Source organism: Anomaloglossus baeobatrachus, chromosome 4, assembly GCF_048569485.1.
Source record: "Anomaloglossus baeobatrachus isolate aAnoBae1 chromosome 4, aAnoBae1.hap1, whole genome shotgun sequence".
In the NCBI taxonomy this organism is placed as follows: domain Eukaryota; kingdom Metazoa; phylum Chordata; class Amphibia; order Anura; family Aromobatidae; genus Anomaloglossus; species Anomaloglossus baeobatrachus.
In genome coordinates, this window is record NC_134356.1 from 659,719,419 (window position 1) to 659,736,077 (window position 16,659).

The 16,659-nt window shown below is 50.9% G+C and overlaps 1 long non-coding RNA gene across 1 annotated transcript in view; it reads left to right on the forward strand.

Moving 5' to 3' along the window:
- Nucleotides 1–14,934: 14,934 nt before the first annotated feature.
- LOC142304293 (uncharacterized) overlaps nucleotides 14,935–16,659 on the forward strand; it is a 41,178-nt gene continuing 39,453 nt past the window's right edge. Inside the window, exon 1 of the long non-coding RNA XR_012753083.1 lies at nucleotides 14,935–15,014. This is a non-coding gene — a long non-coding RNA (uncharacterized LOC142304293). The remainder of the gene's footprint in view (nucleotides 15,015–16,659) is intronic.

Genomic DNA, 16,659 nt, shown 5'->3' on the forward strand with positions numbered 1-16,659 from the left:
ACCCGTGGGTGGCGTCACGGACCAAATCCCCAAACCAAACTACCCCCTTTCACTCATGGGTGAGGAGCGCCGCTCGAGTCTCCGGATCCGGCCCACCGCTCGAGCCACCGAGCAGCCATCGCAGCAGCGCCGGACCCGAGCGTTAGCGAGTGCAGCGGCGTCCTTCCCCGCCCGCGACAACTTGGCGTCACGAACAGGATCTTACCGTTCTGCCGGCTAGTAGAAGTGCGCCTTGTGCCCCGCCGGCGGTGTCCGGCCGAAAAATTTCAGAATCTGCCATCTTGGGCGCGAAGATTTTCCCGCTCGAGCGTCTTCTCGAGCAGTGGAGGCGCGAAAGCCGAAGCCCCGCCCCTGAAGAGGAGGTGCCGAGAAGAGACCAAGGGGGGCGATAACAAGATGTCTGCGCCCGACGGAGCCGCAGGAGGAGCGGCGGTCGCAGCCGCAGCGGCACCCGTGGATGGAAATGGGCCAGCCCGTGCTCCGGTCGCACGAGCAGGGAAGGCCGTGGCCCCTGCCATTGCTCAGGTGATGCCGTTTTCCTTGCCCTATGTGCCCGGAGCTACCTGGCTGCCGCAGTACGACGGGAAACCTGATGCTTTACAGGTCTTCCGGAAGAAGCTTAACCCGGTCCTTGAACTGTATCCTCTGACCGATAAGCAACGTGCAGCGGTAGTGCTGGGGCAGCTAACCGGCGCGGCTGAGCAGGAGACGGAGACCTGGACCAAGGGGGACCGGTCCTCCATGGCCACTATCTTTGAAAAGCTTCAGATTGCCTTCGAGACCCGCACCGAAGCCGAGATGCGGATGCAGTTTTATCAATGTCGACAGCGTCCTGCAGATAGTATTCGAGACTATGCCGTGCGCCTGCAAACTTCCCTACGTACGCTGAAGCGGGTGGATACCATTAACGATGCGGACAGCAACAAAATGTTAGCCAAGCAGTTCGTGCAGGGGCTGGGTTCCCCGGAGGACCGCAAGCAGCTCCGGCTGTGGGCCCTAGAACACCCTAACGTGGACTTTGCCGTGCTGAAAGAACGGGCCATTAAAGCTCTGCAGCCCCCAGCTTCCGACGTCCCTGAAGCAGCCCCATGGCCAGCTGAGACGGCTCCCATCTTGGTAGCCCTTCCTCTCCCAGCTCCTGCAGCCCCTGGTGGAATGATGGAGGAGCTGGCTGCCCAGGTCCGTCGCATGGATGGAGACCTCGCCAAGATCCTCGCCGCACTCCAGCCTCCGACGAGATCCAAGCCCCCGGGGAGGATGCAGCTCGCCGACAGCCCGGAGGACGTCCCCTGGATGCAGCGGAGGCGGGCCAATGACTCACGGTATGGACCTCCAATTTGTTACAGGTGCAGCAAGCCCGGCCACTACTCCCACGGTGTCCATTAAACGAGCAACCCCTGGGGCCAAGGGCCAATCCTCAGGAGTAGAACCCAGTGGCCCCCCAGACTGGCGGGACCGGTACATTGGAGCCCGTCCCATCATCCCTCTGGCAGTAGACGGCATCCCGCTGATGGCACTCCTGGACACTGGATCCCAGGTAACCACGATACCATACACACTGTATCAGCGGTATTGGGGGGATGATGAACTTGCCCCTCCAAACGGTAGCATGACGCTGATCGCAGCTGATGGGCTCCCCTTGACCCAAGTGGGATACAAACAAGTGGCCATCACCGTGTGACGGGCTGAACTGCAGCACCAGGGAATGATTGTGATAATGAATGAACCCAGCGACCATAACCCAAAGGTAGTGCTAGGGACTAATGTGATGGAGCACTGCATGAGTGAGGTGCTGACCCTACTGCAGCAGCTGGCCGCCACTGCAGCAGGAGGCCAACAGAGGGCTGTGCAGCGTGAGATCCGGGCCTTGATGTATCGGCAGCGAGTGAACTCAACAGGAGGGGAGATTTGGGGAGTGAGAGTGATGGATGCGGCCCCTTTGATTGTGCCTCCCAGGAGTGAAATGATGATTTGGTGCAGGGCAGCGGTAGGTCCCCAGGGGCGTGATTACCCAGCCATGGTAGAGCCCATGCCCTCCGAACACTGGCCCACAGTAATGGCCGCCCGAGGGGTAGTAGACGTTAAGAAGGGGAGAGTGCCCGTAAGGGTGTTAAACTGTGGGGAGGAGGAGGTCAGGCTTCCCCGGTACGCTACCCTTGCCAAGCTGCTTACCCTAGACCCCACACCATCCAGGAGGCCGTTCCCCCGACCTCACCACCATCTGCCAGTCACTACACATCCCCTGAACGGTTAGATGAGTGGTGTCAAGAGTTACATGTAGGCACTGATGTTACCCCCACACACCACAAAGAAGGGGTATACCGGGTGGTACAGGAGTACGAGCAGGTTTTCAGCAAACATTCACTAGATTTTGGGCGGATTAAAGGGGTCCAACACCACATCCCCACCGGCGAGCATCCCCCCATTAAAGAGAGATACAGACCTATCCCAGCTGCACACTACCAATGCGCCAAAGACATGTTGAGGAACATGAAGGAGGCAGGGGTTATTCGGGATAGCTGCAGTCCCTGGGCCGCCCCGCTGGTGCTGGTAAAGAAAAAGGATGGCACCATGAGGATGTGTGTGGATTACCGGAAGATTAACCAGATAACGCATAAAGATGCCTATCCTCTGCCCCGTATTGAAGAGTCACTGGCCGCACTGAGAACCGCTAACTACTTCTCCACCCTGGACCTCACCAGTGGGTACTGGCAGGTGGCCGTGGCGCCCGAGGACCGCGAGAAGACTGCCTTCGCTACACCCATGGGACTCTGTGAATTCAACAGCATGCCGTTCGGGCTGTGCAACACCCCTGGAACCTTCCAACGGCTGATGGAATGCTGTCTGGGACATCTGAATTTTGAGACCGTCTTGTTGTACCTGGACGATGTAATTGTATACTCACAGACGTATGAAGCCCACCTGGAGCACCTAGCTGAGGTGTTCGCGTCCCTTGCCAAGTACGGGATGAAATTGAAGCCCTCCAAGTGCCATCTATTGAAGCCCAGGGTGCAGTACCTCGGACATGTGGTGGGCGCGGAAGGCGTTGCCCCAGACCCCGAAAAGATCACTGCCATTCAGGACTGGCTGAGGCAGACCACGGTGAGAGAGTTGAGACAGTTCCTGGGTCTGGTGGGCTACTATCGCCGCTTCATTAAGGGGTACACGAAGATGGCCGCCCCCATGCAGGACCTCCTCGTGCGACAGACCAAGGGTGGCAGGTCCCCTGGAACCCCGTTGGCGTGGGAAGAAATGCATGAAGAGTCCTTCCGTCAGCTGAAGACGGCCTTGACCGGGGAAGAAATCCTGGCGTACCCCGACTACAGTCTCCCGTTCATCCTCTACACCGATGCCAGTAATGTAGGTTTAGGAGCAGTCTTATCCCAGGTCCAGGACGGAAGGGAGAAGGTGATCGCTTATGCTAGCCGGAAACTCCGACCTACAGAAAGGAATCCTGAGAACTACAGCTCTTTCAAGCTTGAGCTCTTAGCACTGGTGTGGGCCATCACCGTGCGATTCCGCCATTACCTAGCGGCAGCCAAGTTCACTGCTTATACGGACAATAACCCGCTAACCCATCTGGATACAGCTAAGCTGGGTGCACTGGAGCAGCGGTGGGTGGCCAGGTTGGCTAACTATGACTTCACCATCAAGTACCGAGCCGGCCGAAAAAATGCTAACGCAGACGCACTCTCCCGGATGCCCCACCTGTTGGGAGAGGGGCCGGACGATGATGACCTCGAAGAAATCGAGTTGCCTGCGTTCCACCGGCCGCCAGCTGAGAAGTTGCATGTCCAGCAACAACAAGTGAACTTAGATCCGCTGCCCAGCCAAGGGTGGCAAGAAGCCCAGGACCAGGCACCTGCTGTCCGCTTGGTCAAGACCCTGGTGGAACAAGGCTCTGCCTGAACAGACCCTGCCGCCACCGCTGAGGCCCAACGACTGTGGAGGGAACGAGCCCGGCTGTACCTGCACCAGGGGAAGCTGTATCGGAAATTGATCAACCCGAAGACCCATGACAAGGTTCGCCAGCTGGTGGTTCTCCAGGCTAACGTGCCCACTGTTCTGCAAGCATACCATGACGGTGCCGGGCACTTTGGGTGGAAGAAGCTGGAGATGCTGTTGAGGGAACGGTTTTATTGGAGTGGGATGCGGGAGTCGGTAGAGGCCTGGTGCCGGGAGTGTGGTCCCTGCACGCTGAGAAGAAGGGACGAAGCTAGCCAGAAGGCCCCCCTACGCCCAATAATTACCCATCAACCGCTGGAGCTGGTCGCCCTCGACCACGTGAAGCTCACCCCTAGCCGAAGTGGGTACACCTACGCTCTAACCATTGTAGACCACTATTCGAGATTCATGGTGGTTGTCCCAGTTAAAGATCTGACCGGGCGTACTGCAGCCAGAGCCTTCCAGGCCTACTTTTGTCGACCACATGGGTACCTGGAGAGGGTGCTGACCGACCAGGGTCCAGCTTTCGAAGCAGAAGTGTTTCAGGAATTCTGCCAGTTATACAGCTGTAAAATGATCCGGACCACCCCGTACCACGCCCAGACTAACGGCATGTGTGAAAAGATGAGCCATCTGCTCTTGGACCTCCTTAAGACCCTGCCGTTGGAAGAGCGGAACTTATGGCCGGAAAAGCTGCCCGATCTGGTAGACATGTACAATAATATTCCTAGCAGCTCCACCAAGTGCACGCCCGCGTACCTAATGAGAGCCCGACCAGGCCGGTTGCCGGTGGACCTAGAAATGGATCTGGAGGCCCTTCCTTCCACTGCTGACTGGGACGCCTGGCGGAGGGCGCAGTACCAACAAGTCCAAGAATACGTAGAAAAGAACTTGTGCCGGAGTCGGGGACAGCAAGAACAGTGCTTCAACAGGAAGGTCCCTGCAGGGCCCTTTCAGCCTGGGGATGTAGTACTGAAGTGAAAGACAAGAACCCATAAGCTGGATGACCAATGGGAGAAGACCCCGTATGTTATACAACCCACTGAATGGGAGAACGGGAAGGCCTACCAGATCAGTCGTGACCAGGGGAAGACTTCGGCCATGGTTTCCAGGGACCACCTGAAGAGGTGCCCACCACCGTTGAGGGTGGCAACTGAGGTTCTGGCCCCCAGACCGGCTGGGGAGAAAGAAAAAGAGGTAATCCACACCATGATGGGCGATTTCCCGGCAGATTGGCCTACGCAGAACGGCGCAGTGATTCTTCCCGTGCTACTGTTCCCACAACCTGTGGAGGAAAAAGAGATGGGAGTAGCCGCCAATGAACTAGTGCCCAGGGATGCACCTGTACCCAGCTCCCCTGTGTCTCTGCCTGCCCCACACGATAGACGGGAAGAGGAACCAGTTGTTTCCTCCGCCCCACTGCCTGTCCCCACTAACAGTGGGACCCGAAGGTCCACATGCCCCAACCTGGGCCGACCCCCGCTTAGGTACAGGGAAACTACCATTTAGGGGTGTTATATGTTGAATGTGTAAATGAGTAAATGAATGAATCAACCGAGAAAGTAACCTGATTGACCCGGCCGTTGCCGGTAAGTAGTCCCCGTAGGGACCCTTTGCTACCGTTGCATGAGGAATTCTTCATGGACATGCCTGAGAACTTGCAGGACACCCACGAACTTGTGGGATTGTAAATATGTTGGGGCATGTTTCCGTTGCCGCCCCCGGAGAGGCTGATTTGGAGGATGGGCCTGGAGGAAAGAGATGGCCCAGGCCCGCAACCGGTGGCGATCCTCCGGGGGTCAGGGGTCCCCCATGGACGTGGGGTCCCCTGAAGTGACAGCCGGGTGCGAGTCACCGTACCCGTTACCGCTCGGGCAGCCTGGATCTGGACTGGGGTCAAGGGGTGCTGCCCACTTCTTAGGGGCAGCATCAGGGCTAGGTTGCTTGGGTGGGAGAGCGGAAGCCGCCCGTCCGTTGTTATTAAAAATGCAACCGTCTGACCAGCAAAAGGAAATACAGCTACCGCCACAGCTAGAGTTCCAAGGGCCAGAGCCTGCGGGCAAAAGGGCTCCTCCGGCACATATATACGCTGGGGAGCAGGTTACCGGTGGGAATCTATCGGGACCGAACATACACAAAGGTGCAGGAAAAGGCAGCCACCACCAACCGTCCGGGAGAAGTCACAGCAGCCGGCTGCGGGACCCGTCCATCCAGCCGTTTGGTTTACCAGAGACTTTGCGTACATTTGTGGCTGAGTGAGTACAACCGTGCCGTCCGGCACCGCGCTGCACAGTCCAGGCGACCCTGCACCTTGCCAACCCGTCACCTCACCGGGCCCCGGAACCACCAACCCCTACCCACGGAGGGGGGAAACAACATCCCAGCTGCTCCCTGCCATCGCTCCCGGGATCCCCGTCACCAGCAGCGGTGGTGTCCAACCTCACCACAACCCGTGGGTGGCGTCACGGACCTTATCCCCAAACCAAACTACCCCCTTTCACTCACGGGCGAGGAGCGCCGCTCGAGTCTCCGGATCCGGCCCACCGCTCGAGCCACCAAGCAGCCATCGCAGCAGCGCCAGACCCAAGCGTTAGCGAGCGCAGAGCAGCGGCGTCCTTCCCCGCCCGCGACATATCTGTTTTCACACGTACTGGAGACATGTATATATGTATGTTTATGTATATATATATATATATATATATATATATTATATATATAAAAATACACACTTATTGGCCCTTCCCAGCCTAAAAATAGCAGCCTGCAGCCACCCCAGAATTAAACTCCGCTCTTCCCCTTTTCCCTGGGGCTAATATCAGCGGTGTAGTGTCAGTTGGCATCAAGCCCAGTGGTTAGACACCCCTCCATTATTATCAGACACCCCCAAAAAATAATTTTTTTTTTTATTAATAAGAAAGAAAACCTATGCAGCTCTGCCGTAGTTCAAGGAATACGTTGTAGTCCAAAAAGAAAAATATATAAAAAAAAAACCACACGCTGAATTAAAACAAGACTCTTAACTTTGTTCACCACTTTATTCAAAATAAAAAAAAAATGTATTAGCTGCTCCAGGGTAGTCCATGATGGAGGATTCCGAAGAATAAAGTCTATGGAGCCTTGTTCTGACCCTCATAGACTTTGTTTACTGACAATTCCGGGTAACTGTGTGCTGTGCCGCACAGCCTGTGCTGAGACCCGGCGCTTCAGAAGAGTGGTGACGTTTATAACGTTACTGCTCATCAGAGTCGCTGAGTCTCTCTGGCTCCCACTGGGGGTTGTCAGTACTTCTGAGGCTGTTACAATGCGGCTATGACAGTGCAAAGAGGGGGCCCTGAAGTAGTAGCAGCTACTCAGCTTTAATCAATTATTATTAACACCAAAAGAATACACAAACTCCGTGAAGATGTGCTGAGCACTCCTCGGAGCATCTGTCATATGTGAAGGCTTTCACTTCTGATTCCAGGACCGTGAGGACCTGTTGGTGAGCGCCAATCTCCTTTTACGTTGCTGTTTGCTACATTAGGGCAGTGACTCTGGCTGACCTGCAAGGGTTACTGGATTTTTTTTTTTTCCCAGTTCAGTTCTTAGTTATTCCAACCTTTTTGGTTTTTCTCCTTTTATATGAAGAAAAGGAGAAAATTCCAGCAACTCCAGGAGAAAGTAGATTTTCTTTAAAAGCAGATTCTTTATTGATGATAAAAATATTCCATCCAAGCAAGACAAAAAATAGAAAGGCAAGACAGAGGAGCTATTTCCTACGCGTTTCAACCTAAATAGGTCTTAATCATGGAATGCCAGTGAAGAGGGGAGAGCTGAAGTTCCTTCTTTTTTGATATTCTCCTTTTATACACCATGAAATGTCTCCCCTTTTTAATCACCAGGATGGATGGTGATCTATCAGACACTAGGGGGCGCCGGAGCTTTACATAAATTTGGTTTGAGTGGATGTTTAGGTTTCATATTATGGTCCTATGTACAATAATTCTAAAATCGCTGCCCCCTCTGTTATGGCCGGGGGAGGGGGGGGTTTGGGGTTTTTAGATATGCTTCAAAGATTCATCAACCACACATTTTTGTTGCAAATGTACTCTATTCCTCACCCTCAGACTAATTACATGAGCGCCAGTTAATTTTGCACAAATTTTGCAACATATCAGCCAAAAATATGGCTTTCACCCTAACAAAAAAAAATTCACAAACATAAGGCCCCGTGCGCACACTGCATTTTTTTGGGGTGGTTTTGGGTGCAGAATTGCTGCAGCGTCTGTTCATAAAGTTCATGCAGTCCTTCCCCAGCAAAGTCTGAAAAATCCAAAATGCTGTGCGCACGTTGCTTCTTTTTTCCTTACAGTTTTTGCTGCAGATTTTCTGCAGCAAAAAGAAACAGCATGTAATTTCTCTTCTTCAGGTCCCTGCGGTTTTCCATGTTTTGCCATTGATAATATTAAAAAAAAAACAACGCAGTAACAAAACCACACCGAAACGTGGTAAAAACGCGGGTTTTTTTATGCTTTTTTTTTTTTTTTTGTTTCAGCCAGAGATGCGTTTTTGCTGAATAAACATCTGCAGTGTGTGCACAGGGCCTAAAATGGGTTAAAGACAAAAATAATTTTTTCTTTTTTTTTTTTTTATATCAAACTTCATGAACCTGTTGATGCCACTTCCGTCGCTCACACTTGCACGGTGCAGGCCCCTGGGCTGGGCCCGACGTCTGAGTCACATGATGGCATTATAGTGTATCGATCTTTACACTCACCAGGCAGCGTTTACGACTGCGAGTTGTGCAATACGGATTAATGGCTGAAATGACGGTTGGGCCAGCTGATTTTTAGGGTCTGTGTCACAATCGCAGGTCAATGCTCTGATGAGTTAAAACATGGTTGATCTCAGTCTCGACCCTGAGGTTGGGGATTTAATGCGGTCTGGATGAGGTCTCATTATTACATGTTTTTACATAGGTTATTTTGTTAACACGTGAAGACACATGACCACGCTTTTTGCTATGTATATTAAGCAGACCTCATAAAGCTGAGCGGGACAGTTCTTATGATGTAACGTGTCCCTGCTGGAGCTGTTTTCATGATGTATAGATACAGGGGTGTAACAGTCACAGCAATCGCGACCGGGCCTGGGGGTACAGCGCCTGTTTCAGCTGGATGTGCATCCAGCTAAAATACATTGCAGCACAGAGACTCATTGGGTCCCTGCACTGCGATGTGCCAGGAGCCGATTAAGGCTATGAAGGGGAGCAGAGAATATGCTGGCACCCGGCAGCTGACCACGCTGTAAGTGGGCGCACAGTGACCTTATACGCTGCGTCACTTACACGCTGGTCAGTTGCAGCATGCCATCATCAGAGGAGGACATCAGGGGAGTGGGGGAAGGGAGGTGAGCATAATTGTCTGGGTTTTTTTTGGTTTTTTTTTTCCTTTGTGTAGTGCCTGGGGGTAGCATACAGTACCTACAAGTAGTATTCAACCCCCTGCAGATTTAGCAGGTTTACACATTCGGAATTAACTTGCCATTGTGACATTTGGACTGTAGATCAGCCTGGAAGTGTGAAATGCAGCAAAAAAGAATGTTATTTCTTTTTTTTTTTTTTTTAATTGTGAAAAGTTTATTCAGAGGGTCATTTATTATTCAACCCCTCAAACCACCAGAATTCTGTTTGGTTCCCCTAAAGTATTAAGAAGTATTTCAGGCACAAAGAACAATGAGCTTCACATGTTTGGATTAATTATCTCTTTTTCCAGCCTTTTCTGACTAATTAAGACCCTCCCCAAACTTGTGAACAGCACTCATACTTGGTCAACATGGGAAAGACAAAGGAGCATTCCAAGGCCATCAGAGACAAGATCGTGGAGGGTCACAAGGCTGGCAAGGGGTACAAAACCCTTTCCAATGAGTTGGGCCTACCTGTCTCCACTGTTGGGAGCATCATCCGGAAGTGGAAGGCTTATGGAACTACTGTTAGCCTTCCACGGCCTGGACAGCCTTTGAAAGTTTCCTCCCGTGCCGAGGCCAGGCTTGTCCGAAGAGTCAAGGCTAACCCAAGGACAACAAGGAAGGAGCTCCGGGAAGATCTCATGGCAGTGGGGACATTGGTTTCAGTCAATACCATAAGTAACGTACTCCACCGCAATGGTCTCCGTTCCAGACGAGCCCGTAAGGTACCTTTACTTTCAAAGCGTCATGTCAAGGCTCGTCTACAGTTTGCTCATGATCACTTGGAGGACTCTGAGACAGACTGGTTCAAGGTTCTCTGGTCTGATGAGACCAAGATCGAGATCTTTGGTGCCAACCACACCCATGACGTTTGGAGACTGGATGGCACTGCATACGACCCCAAGAATACCATCCCTACAGTCAAGCATGGTGGTGGCAACATCATGCTGTGGGGCTGTTTCTCAGCCAAGGGGCCTGGCCATCTGGTCCGCATCCATGGGAAGATGGATAGCACGGCCTACCTGGAGATTTTGGCCAAGAACCTGCGCTCCTCCATCAAGGATCTTAAGATGGGTCGTCATTTTATCTTCCAACAAGACAACGACCCAAAGCACACAGCCAAGAAAACCAAGGCCTGGTTCAAGAGGGAAAAAATCAGTGTTGCAGTGGCCTAGTCAGTCTCCTGACCTTAACCCAATTGAAAACTTGTGGAAGGAGCTCAAGATTAAAGTCCACATGAAACACCCGAAGAACCTAGATAACTTGGAGAAGATCTGCATGGAGGAGTGGGCCAAGATAACTCCCGAGACCTGTGCCGGCCTGTTCAGGTCTTATAAAAGACGATTATTAGCTGTAATTGCAAACAAGGGTTATTCCACAAAATATTAAACCTAGGGGTTGAATAATAATTGACCCACACTTTTATGTTGAAAATGTATTAAAATTTAACTGAGCAACATAACTTGTTGGTTTGTAAGATTTATGCATCTGTTAATAAATCCTGCTCTTGTTTGAAGTTTGCAGGCTCTAACTTATTTGCATCTTATCAAACCTGCTAAATCTGCAGGGGGTTGAAGACTACTTGTAGGCACTGTATGTACCCTGGATGGGGCCATGATTGGGACATGTATACCAGTATGGGGCCATGATGGGGACATATATACCAGGATGGGGCCATGATGGTAACATGTATACCAGGATGGGGCCATGATGGGGACATATATACCAGGATGGGGCCATGATGGGGACATGTATACCAGGATGGGGCCATGATGGGGACATATATACCAGGATGGGGCCATGATGGGGACATGTATACCAGGATGGAGCCATGATGGGGACATGTATACCAGGATGGGGCCATGATGGGGACATGTATACCATGATGGGGACTTGTATACCAGAATGGGGACATAAGGACATGATGGGCACATGTATGCTAGGATTTGGCCATGACAGGGACAAGTATACCAGGATGGGGCCATAATGGGGACATGTATACCAGGGTGGGGCCATGATGGGGACATGTATACCAGGGTGGGGCCATAATGGGGACATGTATACCAGGGTGGGGACATGTATACCAGGATGGGGCAATGATGGGGACATGTATACCAGGATGGGGCCATGATGGGGACATGTATACTAGAATGGGGACATAAAGACATGATGGGCATATGTATGCTAGGATTGGGCCATGACGGGGACATGTATACCAGGATGGGGCCCTGACAGGGGCATGTATACTAGGATGGGGCCATGACAGGGGCATGTATACCAGGATGTGGCCATGATGGGGACATGTATACCAGGGTGGGGCCATGATGGGCACATGTATGCTAGGATTGGGCCATGATGGGGATATGTATACTAGAATGGGGACATAAGGACATGATGGGCACATGTATGCTAGGATTGGGCCATGACTGGGACATGTATACCAGGATGGGGCCATGACAGGGGCATGTATACCAGGATGGGGACATGTATACCAGGGTGGGGCCATGACAGGAGCATGTATACCAGGATGGGGCCATAATGGGGACATGTATACCAGGGTGGGGCCATAATGGGGACATGTATACCAGAATGGGGACATAAGGACATGATGGGCACATGTATGCTAGGATTGGGCCATGACGGGGACATGTATACCAGGATGGGGCCATGACAGGGGCAAGTATACCAGGATGGGGACATAATGGGCACATGTATACCAGGGTGGGGCCATGATGGGGACATGTATACCAGGGTGGGGCCATAATGGGGACATGTATACCAGGGTGGGGACATGTATACCAGGATGGGGCAATGATGGGGACATGTATACCAGGATGGGGCCATGATGGGGACATGTATACTAGAATGGGGACATAAGGACATGATGGGCACATGTATGCTAGGATTGGGCCATGACGGGGACATGTATACCAGGATGGGGCCCTGACAAGGGCATGTATACTAGGATGGGGCCATGGCAGGGGCATGTATACCAGGATGGGGCCATGATGGGGACATGTATACCAGGGTGGGGCCATGATGGGCACATGTATGCTAGGATTGGGCCATGATGGGGACATGTATACCAGGATGGGGCCATGACAGGGGCATGTATACCAGGATGGGGCCATAATGGGGACATGTATACCAGGATGGGGCCATGACAGGGGCATGTATACCAGGATGGGGCCATAATGGGGACATGTATACCAGGGTGGGGCCATAATGGGGACATGTATACCAGGGTGGGGCCATGATGGGGACATGTATACCAAAATGGGGCAATGATGAAAACATGTATACCAGGATGGGGCCAGGCTGGGCACATGTATACCAGGATGGGGCCAGGCTGGGCTCATGGATACCAGGGTAGGGCCATGATGGGGACATATATACCAGGGTGGGTCCATTATGGGAACATGTATACCAGGATGGGGCCATGATGGGGACATGTATACCAGGATGGGGCCAGGGTGGGCACATGTATACCAGGATGGGGGCATGCATACCAGAATGGGGCCCCCGATAGGGACATGTATACCAGGACGGGGCCATGATGTATGTAAAGATATAGCCAGGATATAGTCATACACCAGGATGGGGGACATATTTACCAGCAAGTGGTTTAGGATGGGGGACATTAGTACAGAATGGGAGCAGTACTGCACAATTAAAGTGGAGGGGGGCAACTCGTATATCTTTATAGGATTTAGAATGCTACAACGCCCCATATATCTGACAAACATGGGTGGGCAGGCTCCAAGTTTGCATTGGGGCCCATCAGACTTTCGTTAAGCCACTGTATAGCTGTATTTCTCTTCTGCCTCCAGCAATTGTCATAAATCTCGATTGACACCTGTCTTCCTTCCATACACTGGTACTGAAGGAGAGGGGGGGGGGGCCCTGACAGATTTTTAATTTTAAGTGTGGTAAGTGTGTAGCACTGTGGTTTTGATGCTGACAGTGCTTTATGTTGGAGGAATTACCAATGAAACACTAAAATTCCCCTAATTTCCTGTACTGACAATACTTTTTTTGTATCAACTCCCTGCAAGTCCTTCTATGAAAGTTTGTAAGGTAGTGCTGTAATTACTGCTACTGAGACACAGATCCGCTGTTCTGTTGCGCACTGACTCTGCATTATCTGCTGCTCAGCATGAGAAACGCAATTAGGCTACGTGCCCATGGGAGATCGTACATGCGGACTTTTCTGCGGGTATTTCCACAGGTTCAAGCAGCAACTCCCCGGAATCCGCAGCTATCCATTGCTGCGGTATAACTGCGGAGTTGTTGCAGTAAACCTGCGGACTTAGTGCGGAATTCCCGCCCTGTATCTTCATAGCGGGAATTCCGCAGATAATTCCGCATGAATAATGAACATGCAGGTACGTGCGGCTGCGGGACATCCTCAGCATTTTTCGCAGACGCAAATACCGCAGCATTGATACAGCACTCCCCAAGTCCCATAGGATAACATGGGGAGTGTCTCTACTTGCGTAAACCCACGGATTTATCTGGAAAATCTAGAAAATCTGCGGGTTTTCCCTGGCAAAACCCGCGGTTAGTTTCTTCCGTGGGCACGGGGCCTTAGGGCTTGGTTCCACTTGCAATTAACACAGACGAGTGCAATCTGAAAAAAACATCGGATTGCACTCACACCAGTCTTAATCCATCTGCAATTCTTTTCTCATGCCATATCGGTATGAGAAAAGAACCGCTGCACGCTGCGTTTGGCAGCGAATATCGGCTCACACGGAATCATACATGACTTTGGAGCATGTGAAACATCAGACTGCACTCTGATGTCATCAGAGTGCAGTGCGATATACGGCGAGAAAGTGCTGTCAACTTCTTCTCCGCAGCTGGGATCTGCTCGCAAGATCCAGATCACAGTTGCATGACCCTTGGCTAACACTCACAGCAGAACAGGACCCGAGGGTCATTATTATGGTATTATAGTAATATAGTGGACTTACAGGGAATCTATCACCAGGGTTTTGCTACCTAATCTGAGAGCAGCATAATCTAATTGCAGCGACACTGATTCCGGCAATGTGTCACTTACTGTTTATCAGCAGGAGATTATCATTAAACGACTAGTAAACCCTGCTGGCATGTAGTCCTCTGTATTCATGAGATCTGTATAACCCCGCCTCCACCGCTGATTGTCGGCTTTCTGCCTATGCACAGTATACACTGCCAGATTTCTGTGTACACTATGCATAGGCAAAAAGCGGCCAATCAGTGGTGTGGATGGAGTTATACAGAGCTCAGAATTCAGCAAACTGCAGATAAAACGTTTTATCAAAACTGTAGGAAGTAGCTTAGTAAATTACAAACTACTGGAATCAGGGTCTCTGCCAAAATCCTGCTGACAGATTCCCTTTAAATACTTTCCATAGAAAATAGGTGTCCACAGTCAGATTGTACAGAACACAATGACGCAGCCTTATGACAGGAATAATTTGGCAATGAGCCCACATCCGGCTGGAGATCAGGTTTCCGCCGTGTGCTATGATCTGTATTTCCCCTCTGTATAAGGAGGGGATTGCACAGCCCCACAAGAGCACTTACTGTACATAAGAAGGGACGGCTGCTGGAATCTGCAGTGCTATTAATAGGAGGTATTACCACATCTGTACTTTACAGGGAGAAAAGTGAGGCAGGCGGCGGTGCCGTCACTTGTGCTTGTATCTTACGTAATGATGACTAAATCTGTGTTCACACTTGATAACCACTCCACTTGGACACTACTACTGCTATGGGGCTTCCCTAATGCTTACAGGCGATTCAGTACTCATTAAAGGGGCTATAAGATAACACATTTGGAACGCCTACCTTATATTCAGTGTGTCCACCCATATCCTGTCCACCGCCATTAACTTGAGAACGGCGGCAGCTATAGGCATAGAAGTGGTGTCTAGGTATAGTAAAGTAGCCATGCGCTACCCAATGAAACCACCTATACCGCCACCTGGTGGAAAACAACGGAGTTAGCATTTTTATCTCGAAAACGGAACGAGATAGAGAAAAAAGCAAATAACAAAGTTGTAGGGCATCATCAATTCAATATGAATCGACACCTTGCATACAGAAATGCTATGATTGGAACGTGTAAAACGCGCGTACGTATGGTCGGCTTACAAGAATTGTTTGGGGGGCGAGAGAAAAAAATCTCCCCTCTCCCACCTTTTTGTATTTTATGTTCTTTATTTGTGCTCATTATTGTTTGTCACTAATATTTTGTTGTTGTTTCATGATTTTTGGCCAATTCATGTAAGCCGAGCGTTTTAATTTCCCATCCGTTGTAACTAATGGGGGGACGTGTCTTTCCTCTCCATCCCCCTTGGTCACGATTCCCATTACTGAGCTTAGTGACGGTTAAGTGCTCCATTAGTCCGCGTCTCGCAACGTCTCCATTTTGGAGATCTTGATCATACGTACGCGCGTTTTACGTGTTCTAATCATAGCATTTCTGTATGCAAGGTGTCGATTCGTATTGAATTGATGATGCCCTGCAACTTTGTAATTCACTTTTTTTCTCTATCTCGTTCCGTTTTTGAGATAAAAATTCTAACTTTGTTGTTTTCCACCAGGTGGCGCTATATATAGGTGGTTTCATTGCGTAGCACATGGCTACTTTACTATACCTAGACACCACTTCTATGCCTATAGCTGCCGCCGTTCTCACATTAATGGCGGTGGACAGGATATGGGTGGACACACTGTATGTCACCTATCATCGTTGGTGGCCAATGGGCTGGTGGCTCATGGTTTCCATGTAATACCAGCTTATGGTACTTCTGATCCCTGATCTCAGAAATAAGAACCCAATGGTGTCGTCATTGTGGCAATTGTGGTATTCAGATGCAATACCTGACAAAGCCTATGGATATGAGGGGCGCTGTTTCTGGGGAAAAAAAAAAGCAACCTTGTTGTCTATTCTCCTACAACCCCTACCAGTTTCTTAAGTCTGACCAGTACTCGAGTGATTACCTAGCATTCAGTTCAGACTTTTAGGCACATCGATGGGCTTCCTGCGTGCCCACTGCTGTGCTTGTCTATGGAATGAAGTGATCCCGCTCGTATTGTAAATATTTCCTTCCTATCTCTTTCTGCAGCAGGAAGGGGCCGAGCTGCGGAGTGGTGTGATCCTCCGTCAGGCGTGTTTCCTCCTCACCTCCTGGTAACCGCCTGCGCTCACGTTTTGTTTGCGTACATGGGTAGAGTCGGGAAGCTTGCAGTCTGGGGAACAAAGCACAAAGCAGA